General features: G+C 35.1%; 1 non-coding gene across 1 annotated transcript; it reads right to left on the bottom strand.

The window, feature by feature from the left end:
* Window positions 1-10408: 10408 nt before the first annotated feature.
* Window positions 10409-10515, bottom strand: LOC145151562 (small nucleolar RNA R71). Its single transcript, XR_013732128.1, has one exon. It is a non-coding gene; the product is annotated as a small nucleolar RNA R71 (small nucleolar RNA).
* Between the last annotated feature and the right edge of the window lie 232 nt (window positions 10516-10747).

The following is a 10747-nucleotide window of genomic DNA, read 5'->3' as shown; positions in this document are numbered from 1 at the left end:
GACAGTGGGAGTCTAAAAGATCCTGAAAGAATTTCAAGAACTAATCAAGAATGAAACCTGAGGTTCTTCACTAGCACACGACTTGAGGTTTATAACCTATCATGTTGACATATTCTGTGCCCATTCCAGTTAAAGTTGGCTTTGCATAGGAGTTCTGAAAGTTCTCAATTGGTTGCATAACAACTTGGAAGCAATGGCAGGCCCTGTACTGCCAGGTGGCAAGAAGTTAAGATTGCATAAGTTCAGTCCATATGAGTTTGGATTTGTCATTATCCTTGTCTTGTGACTATGGTTTTGACGATTCACATGGATAAGAACACATACACCATAAAATCTAAGGTTCATAAGGTTTCTCTCCGATTCATGAAAATGATGGTGAGGAAACACTTCCACCAAGTAGATTTGAAGCAGATGGCAAAAGGTCTAAACAATTGAGACTATGATTACGACATCCCTTTTTCATAGTTCTGAAATTGTTTAGACACACATGCATGCTATCTAAGGAAAGGTATATGATTTTGATAAAGTTTTATCAAAGCATCTCGTATCAGAAATCTGAACTTTGGTAAGGAAGTCAATAAAGTATTGATTTCTAGAAGTCCAGCTGATTTCTGAGTACATGTCAAAGCTAGTGGGAGCATAAGTGTTATGCTAATAATCATCATGTTAGTGGGAGCATGATAATTATTGTTAGTGTTGCAAGTTAGCAATGTTAATTATAGAAAACAAAAGTTTCAATTCGTGTGGCTGCAGGGATTGAAAAAGTTGTTTTGCTATAATTAAGGGAGAGGAAATTATACTTCATTTCAATTCTAAAAGCTTAGATTGAGATTTTAATCGTATTTAATCAAGGATATATATATATATATATATATATATATATATATATATATATATATATATATATGAATTTCATGTTGGAATGGCCCAACATAAGGAAATTCTATATATGGGTCCATTATTTGCGTTCTAAAATTCGATTATGATTACGGCATCCCTTTTCATAATCTGAATTTTGAGAACTTGGCAAATTGAAATGGAAATATTATAGCAAAAGACTGGTTTAGTCTTTATGTGAGACATCATGAATCGTGTCCCATATGCTTCGGATATAGGATCGATTACATGTGCTATATTCATCCTTTCTAAAATTTTCCAAATGCCTGGGGCATTATGAAGGGAAAAGGTCTAGAATTGGATATGACTAAAATGATTAAGCAATTGTCGAGGACAATCTAAGGTTTACCAAATATTGGTTGCTCAAGGACAGTTGGAAGTATAATGTTAATTCTGGAAGGACCATATTGACATAATCTGTAAGGAGGCAACTCTTGTTCAGAAGTGATAGTCAAAATGGAATATGAAAATGTTTCAAAGTTAGAAATTATTCAATCTGTGTAAGATTAGGAAACTTAATGAAAGAAGGATGTTTCCAAGGAGCTGATCTCCTTTGGAATGCTCTGTAATGATTGTTGTCAAGTCTTTCTGACTTCGTGCATAATCATTAAGAGCATCAATGCATATAAGTTTAGAATCTAACAGATTTCAGTAAATGGCATGAATTTGGAATTCTTGCATTTGCAGTAAGGATTTGGGACTGTGAAAAGAGGATCATTGGAGTGATGTTCAATTGATCTATTTTACAAAGTAAAGATCATAGACAAACATAGTATACATACTTGGTGTATGGCATGACTAGTGTTTAGAAAACATAGTGTACATGCTTGGAGCATGGGACAACTATTGTTTTAAATTCAAGTATAAAGTTGATAAAACCGAAACAATGAATAATGAGTAATCAGTATGGTGATAAATAAAAGTGTTTATTTATATTCATAGGGTTTGATACCATATTTGATTCATTTATTCTTGTGTTTCACTTTTCATGTTTTGACTTCCAGAATAACTAAGTCGCTCTTCCTGAATGATTAAGTTATTCAAACCATCCACAGTCGGTCATATGTTGGAAGTAGATATGAATCAAGACTGTCACGGGTTGGTTTGTAGAGGTCCAAGTTGGTGGACAAAAGTGGTGCTACAATACTCATGAGTGCTCATAAGTTCTGAGTATTGGATTCAACCTGCGCTCATTTGAATCACTTCATGGATTTTATCACGAGTGATCATGAGACGATAATATCTTATATTCTTCAAACCTAGAGATATGAGTTGTTACTATGAGTTGGTTATACATTGATTGCACGAAAACGCATTGGTAACTCGATGTTATAAAATGTGCCTTTGTGTATGATTCAACAAGTAGTAGAACAAGCCATATGAGTCGAAGTTTATCCATTCCTTTTACCTTCGGGATAAAAGCGATATCTGTGGGCCCCTCGATGATTTAAAGATGATACATGTGAGTGCTTGGCCAAGCCAGGACTGATTTGATTTGTTCAATCAGCCAGTCATCATGAATCGGAAATCGGGAAACAACAAATGGACAGAGAGAATGATTGATAATCCATGTCTCAGTCCATATGATATCTAGAATGGAGGAATATATGATCCCTTATCTAATGGACAAGTCATTGACAAAGGTCAGAGTTCATCGACAAGGCCAGAGTTCGACAGAAGCTTTTGAGAGCTACGATTGCTGATCGGTTCCTGAAGTCATACGCAATAATAGTTTTAGACTTATCCAAGTGGGAGACTGTTGGATTAATGTCTAAGTCCATAACTATAATTGGTAAGACTTGACCCGACCCGGCATGGTCCATTTGGGTTGCATGGCATCATGCATTTGGATAGACTATAATGAGAGAAATAACACTTAAGGTTGGTTAATATATTATAAGTTCTAATATATTAATAAGGTTATTTAATTAGTATTGATCAAGAATTAATTTGGAATTAATTAAGTGATCAAAAGGAGACTAATTAAATATATGGGTTGATTGTGTAAATCATTCATTCTTATATATGTGGGCTTATGATCCAAGATTCCTTATGTTGGACTAAGTCCATGGGGTGACCCATGGATACTCCATGGAGGTTAAAATCCATGGAGCATAAGGAATGGGTAAAGTTATGAGTTACATGGTGTAACCCGAATAGCCACCATATAAAAGAATCCCATGGCTCAAGAAATCGTGCACTAATGTGTGAGTGTGAGGGCTAGACGATTTCAAGGAGTGTTCAAGTTTCTCTCAAGTTATTGCAAGTGTATTTGGTGTTGTGTGAACCATTTGAGGTGTCACACTTGGGGCACTAGGCACTCAAGCTTCATGAAGACATTCTACATCAAAGAGGTATGTATTCTATCTTGTTATATTTATTATTTTGTATGCTAGATTAGGATAATACCTTGGATGTTCCTAATTGTATGTATAACAGAGAAAACATAGATCCAAGGTGATTAGGGTTGCATGTACACTTAGGAGTGTTAGAATGCTCATAACCCAACATGTTACACTCTAGGTACGGATTGTACTTTGAAGAATGTCAAGTTCATTCCAGATCTAAAGAGGATGTTGATATCAGTTGGACAACTTGATAATGAAGGTCATCATGTTACATTTGGTGATCACAAGTGGAAAGTGAAAAAGGGAAACTTGATCATTGCTAAGGGTCAGAAAAATGGTACACTATATATGGTGGAGGTTTCTGAAGAGGAAGCAAGCATTGTTGAAGGAGTTGGAACATCCACTTTTTGCCACAAAAGATTTGTTCATATGAGTTAGGAAGGAATGAGGAAGTTTGTATCTAGTGGGAGGATGCTGTTGGATTTGGTGTCTAAGCCCATAATTATAACTAGTATGTACTTGACCCGATAGTAGCATGATCCTTTTGGATTGCCTTCACCAGTGCAATTTGATAGGATGGACTTTTGAGAATAAGGTTATTGGTGATTTATTAATATATAATAAGTATAATATATTAATTGACAAATCATATTATTTAATTAGTATTGGTCAAGAATTAATTTGGAATTAATTTAGTGATCAAAAGACTAATTAAATATAAGGGGTTGATTATGTAAATCAATCATTCTTGTAGTGTGGGCCAATGATCCATTAGGATGGGCTAAATAGTTCATGGATAGTCCATGGAGCTTTAACCCATGGAGCCTAAGGTATATGGGAGGTCATGGAGCTTTAGGGTTTCATGGATGAAACCCTAACCTTTGCAACACTATATAAAGACCTCTCTAGAGCCGAAATCGTAGCCTAGTTCATTCTTAGAGAGTGAGGAATGAAATTATGTATGATAACTTATTCTCTCAAGCCTCCTCTTTCATATGGTGTTTGTGACACATTAGAGGCATCACACTTGGGGTGCTAAAGCTTTCAATGGCTAAGAACTACAAGTCCTAATAAGAGGTAAGTCATCTAACTAGTTGAATTGTTCAAATTTTCATATTGTATGCTAGTTGTAGGCTTAAAGCTTTGGAAACAATATTGCATGTATAATTAGAGAAAACATAGATCCAAAGATTTTAGGGTTGTATGTGCACCATAGGATGTTGTAGTATACCAAACCCAACAGTGGTATCAGAGCCATGAGTTGTTTTCTATTATATTTGATGCTTACTTGTTTTCAAAGTCGAAAAAATTGAGTTTTTTGCATTCTGCCTGATGAACTCGCCGAGTCCACTGGGGAACTCGACGAGTCCATGCATAAATGAACCTACTCGACGAGTCTAGTTCATGGACTCGCCGAGTTGGTTGCTCAGAGTGCAAAATTTTGAGTTTTTGGCCAGAAATGGATAGGATCATTACCACAAACTGTTTGGTAGTCATAAAAAAATATATTTTTTGAATTGGTAATGATAGTTTTCATCCATTTAAAAGGCAATTGTCAAATGTTTAGATAATAAAGTGATTATTTGTAGTAGTTGATATGAATTGTCTTGTTATGAGTAAGTTTATATCAATAGGAAAAATTATATGATGATTGTGTTTGATCCAAAAATTTGATCTAATTGTTCATGTTATGTGTTATTGTAACTTTTCCTCAAGTTATATGAAAAGTCACATTCATGAATATTAAAACTCATAATCGTTCATAAGTTATGAATATGAAAGGTCTTGAAAGGTTTCAAAACTTGCCTTCAAGTTTTGGAATTTGTAAAGTCACACTAATGAGCATTTTAATGCCAAACCCTAGAGTTTTAAAAGTTAAAATTCAAACCTTATGAATTTTATTAAATTAATTGAAGTGTTTAATTAAAGGAGAATTAATAATTCCATAATGACATGGTTTAATTTTAATTAAATTAAGAGTATAGTTTAATTAATAGATTAAACCTCTAAATATTTTAAATATGTAAAATACACCCTTATACTATTATAATATTAAAAGTTAATACTTATATATGTATGTATAAGAATAAGTCAGTCTTACCGTTAGTAGGCCTCATTCACGAAGGGGGTATAAGGTTACTGCCTATAAAATGGCAGTTTAATGGGTGTCCACTCTCACCTACCGCTTCCTTGACTGGTGGAGGGTCGTTAGCCGAACGGGTATGATAGGACATTAATCTTCAATAAAAGTATAATGTAATACAAAGTAACTAAATTTTATTAAATTCTCAATCTTAGTTACTCTAGGAAAAATGTGGAAAATGGTGCTACCCCATGAAATTGCACTTAGCACCCTGTTAAGTCGTTAGTGGAGCGTGTGTGGTTAACCGACATACTAATCTGGGACTGAAAGTGCGTGGATAAGGGTAGATTGATGTTAATCATAGATCAATGGAGTGTGTGTGGTTAACCGGCACATTGATTAGGTAATTTGTAACATTGGGTGTACTGAACTAATTTGCATGGTTATTCACACCCTGTTTGTGATCCTCAGCATCCCATTCACAAACTTGAGAGGGCACAATCGAGATTTAAACATGCCATTGAAAAGTTCAATGAATCTCAAAGGATCTAGGAATTTCAAATCTAATTAAAACTTAATTATCAATTTCGTTTTTCATGGTGTAAATTGGTAAATCGTTATTTACCTACCTTCAAATATTTTACAATTAGATTACGGCATCCCTTTTCGCAATTGTAGAATATTGTGTTGGGTCCTAGCCTTAATATTTCAATTTGGGTGTTATATTAAGGACTTAAATCAACTAACTTGAATTTCTACCACATAGATGTCTAGTTCTGACAACTATGATCTTCCTTATCCTTTTGGAAAAGAATTTCCTAATGAAGATGATATCCCACATGGCAATCAATGTGAAAGATTAATCCCTCTGTTGTGCATTAGTAGGACTAGAAATCATACTTCACTTCCTCCACCTCCTCCAATTCTTCTCCCTAACCCACAAGTTTAAAGACTTGAAAAGTTCAAGGTCACTCAATCCCTATTGGCAAACAAATCCAAGGATGGAAAGTCGACATATGCTGGGAGAGTTGGTATCGAAGTCTTGAGGAAGTTGGCTGTTGACTGGGTTCTTCAGTCACTCCCTGAGTCATATAGTGAGTTTTAAAGGACTACTATGTGACAGACCACGGCACGACCCTTATTGATCCTACCTATTTTCTTGTTGCTGCTGAATCAGAAATGATTTGGCGTACTGGTAAAGCAAAGTTTATTGGAAGATCTACTTCCCGAAGCCGTTTGTTTCTATTGCCATTTGAAGGGACATTAGAAGCGAAGCTGCCCTGACTACCTGAGAGATCTAAGAGATGGTAAAGTCAAAATGTTTGAATCTACTTCAGGTAAGTCCACTATCTAACTCTATTAAGTTCCTAATGATTGATTCTTAATACATGATGTGAAAAGATTGCATTTTGACGTTTTGTAGAATCAAAGGAAGCTTAAAGGAAGAGTACGCTAAGTCTAATTGCGAAGAAATGAATTTCGATTGCATGGTTCGGTGATCAGATTTATGAGCTGCTGCTTAAAGAGTTATGATAAATTGCTTAGGAATATATAACAACATAGTTTTCACTTGTATTTGCATTGTAAGGACAAGTTTTTCGCAGTTTTATAAATAAAGAAAAAAAATTTGTTTTTATCTTATTTTAAAAGTATCCTTACAATGGCATTTGTGAAAAATTGTTGCTTATGTGTTTCCATTGATGGCAATATTGGAAAGTGGATTTGATTCTTTCGTTTGTGGTAGTGTCAAAATTTACCAAATAAGGAAAGATTCTCATCACCCAAGTTTCAATTGGATAGAAACTTGGAATCATGCAGCTTGTATTGTATGAAGACTGAGAATTTTCATCTTTGGAAAATTAAGACTAATTCCTTGTTCACATGAAGATGTGAGTCAAGTGAAGGACTAGGAGAGCTGGTGCACTTGGTTGTGTGTTGTTTAGGTCCACCACAAAGATCGATAAGACTATTCGTCATGATTTACTAAAGTTTAGTAAATATGGTTATACTTACAAGTTTAAGTATAATTCTGAATCATTGGAAGGGTTTCAATGTATAGCAGGACGAATAAGAAGAATCAAATTAGGCAGAAAGATAAAAGTTTCTTCAATCTGAAAAAATGGGAGAGTACTTTAGTATCATGTTTTATGATTATCTTAATGATTATGGAAAACCATATCACAATTGATCCTCTAAGGACATCTTAGTGCATTTGTATGGCTAAGAAGAGGAATCGTGAATTGTTGGAATGGTTAAATCAAATAGATGAATCATACTTCGTTCCAAAATCAAATCTTAGAGTTGTACTCCAAGATTGTAACTTGAGTGACATAATCTTAAGAAAGGTTCATAATACTTATCAAATGTAGAGTAAAATATTTCTTACTATTGTACATTTGAAATTGGTAAGATGTGATGTTATGGATAAACAAAGACCAACTAAGACCAATTGTTAGAAGTGTTAGTCTTGATAAGGAACCGCACCAACTCTTGAATATTTGTTTTTCAAGTAGTGTTCCTTGACAAAATGAATCTTATATGTCAAGAGGCCAGTGGGAGTCTTAAGATTTTTGAATAGTTTCAAGTACTAATCAAGAATAAAACTATTAGTTAACACTAGCACATGACTTGAGGTTTATAACCTATCGTGTTGACATATTCTTGTTTATGTGCCCATTCCAATCAAAGTTGAATATGCAGGAGAGCTCTATTAGTTCTCATTTGTTTGCATAAGGCAAAACACCTTAATCAATGGAAGGTACATTGATCTGTAAGGGTGATATTGCCATATTTATACATATTTTTAGGCAATATTTAAGTACATTTTATATATATTTTGGTCATTTGCATAGAATAATGGTACTTATAAGGTTAAATTATATTTTGCAGCCAAAAAGAAGACATTTTGAAGAAAAGGGACTTAAAGCGTTAAAGATGGAACTTTGGAGGTTGAAGGCTTGAAAGACAAGAAAAACACCCAAAAAGACGTACTCACGACGTGAACAGTTGGTGGTTCACGACGTGAGTGGAAAGAGTTAGAAGATAAGCATCCGGGTGAAGGAATCCTTGACGATCACGATTACCTCGAGTTCACGACGTGAGTTTTAAGTTCTCACGACGTGAACGGTGATTTTCCAGAAAATATATACCCTTCTCCATTACGATTGGGGGGACTTTTTTGGCTGGCTGAGAAGGGTTCCTGGAGACGAAATTCAGAGGAAAAGAAGATCTGGAAGTTGGTTTTAATACCAAGGAAGAAGAAGTTCATAATTTGGTTTAAAAGATTGGTACACTTAAACATGTCTTTGATTATAGTTTTTGTTGGTTTAGCTGTTAGTATGTCTAGCTAAATCTAGCTGCTTCTGTTAGCTAGATGAAGCTGGAACTCATGGTTTTAATGCATTAGATTTGACTTTACTTGTTGGTGAGATGCTTGTGTTGATTGATTTTACCTAGCATGCTTTAGTTAATGATTTGATTGCTTTAAATTCTTGTTCTGTGTAGTTAGTGAACACAAATCTGCATGAATTTGAATACCTAATAATATAGTGAACACTAGTTTATTAGAGATAAGATCAAACCAATCTTAGATAAGTAATTGAATCACTAAATTAAGCTGTGTTAGAGAACTCATATTATGATTGTAATTGTGTTTTGATTAATCAATCTTTCATGGCTCCAATCTTTTTTGATAATTGATTCTGTGTTAACTATTGTGTGACCATACATAGATTTACATGAATTGATTAATAATTAGTACATTTAGAACTAAATTGCTAATGCTTCTTTAATTGGTAACCAACAGTAATAGTCCTAACTAATGTATAACCATTGAACGAAGGCGGATTCGAACTAACAGAAGTGTTTTGTTTATTGATTAAGTTTTTGTTAAAGAATTAAGTTCATCTAAACTTGCAAAATTAGATAAAAAACCCTTTTAGCCCGTTAATAATTAGATTAATTTAGTAGTAAATAGATTAATTAATAACACCGTTCCCTGTGGTCGACACCCGACTTACCTAAGCTATACTGTAATCTGACTAGGTACACTGCCTACAAGTGCATAGTTAGTCTAAGTTTGTTAGGTTATAAATATTAAAATTAGTGGGTACTTCCGTGCACATCAAGTTTTTGGAGCCGTTGCCGGGGAACGACTTAGTTTATTATTTATTTATTTGCTTTAGATTAACTGATCCTTTTGTGGGATAAAACCTACAAAAAGTTAATTTTCCAGCAAGGTTTGATTTTTTTTTCATCTGTTACAGGACTCACGACGTGAATCTTACAGATTCACGACGTGAGAACTGTGATTTTTAGTTTTAATTAGTTTTTAGTTTATTTTTCTATTTTAGTTCGTTTTTACGTTGTTATTTTGTTTAGTTTGCAGGAGTTCATGACCAGAGGCTCTAACACACCTTTGGTGCCACCACTTGAAGATCCGGAGTCAGCCCTTCACAAAAATAAGAATAAGAACGCGAAGGAAGATCATACGCCAAAGAAGACGCCATTGCAAGAACTAAAATCAGCCTTTTTAAGGAAGTCGGGAAAGAAGGCAGGAGAGTCAAGTTCAACCCCAAAGGATAAAGGCAAAGTTGAAGAACTTGGTCCAGTTTCTAATCCACACGAATCAGAATACGAGTCAGACCCAGAATTTGAATTATTTGCGAGTGAGCCCGAAGACAAGCAAGAGGACGAAATGGAAAACATTGAGGAGATGTCCATGGGAGCTTACAAGAAGCGGATCCGAGAGGATGTGGGTCCCGGTTTAGTCCAACCCGCAATACCTGCCACTGCCACATTCGAGCTGAAGGGGCACATCTTGACGGCACTAAAGGATATCCCATTTTATGGGAATGATCATGAGGATGCTTTTAAGCATCTCGATGAAGTCAATGACATTGCGGATTACTTCAATGTCCCAAATGTCAATAGAAACACCGTCTTGCTCAGGATGCTTCCCATTACTTTTAAGGGAGTTGCTAAAGAGTGGTTAAAATCACTTCCACCGGGTACGATCACCACTTGGGCTCAAATGCATGAGCAGTTTCTTGACCAATTTTGCCCACCGTCCAAGATAGCTAAACTCAAGAAGGCAATAGCCAACTTTGAACAACAACCGGGGGAGTCATTATACGAAGCATGGGAGCGTTACAAAGGCTTGATCAGAAATTGCCCTCAGCATGATCTTAATGTTCAACAATAGACAATCTTCTATGATTGGGTCAATGTTATGACAAGACAACTCCTTGATTCTCAAGGACCTTTGACAAAGAAAAATCCAAGGGAGGTCAAGGAACTGATTGAAGAATTCGCGAAGCACTCTCGTGAGTACCACAACCCTAGGCAAGATGGAATCAAGGGCAGTGGAGGTGCACAAACTGAAGAAATAGAAGCTATGATGGCTATGTTGAATAATATG

Source organism: Lactuca virosa, chromosome 1 (assembly GCF_052849685.1).
Source record: "Lactuca virosa cultivar CGN04683 chromosome 1, Lactuca_virosa_CGN04683_v6, whole genome shotgun sequence".
Classification (NCBI taxonomy): Eukaryota; Viridiplantae; Streptophyta; class Magnoliopsida; order Asterales; family Asteraceae; genus Lactuca; species Lactuca virosa.
The sequence above is the reverse complement of the archived record's forward strand: the minus strand, read 5'-3'. Positions and strand labels throughout refer to the sequence as shown.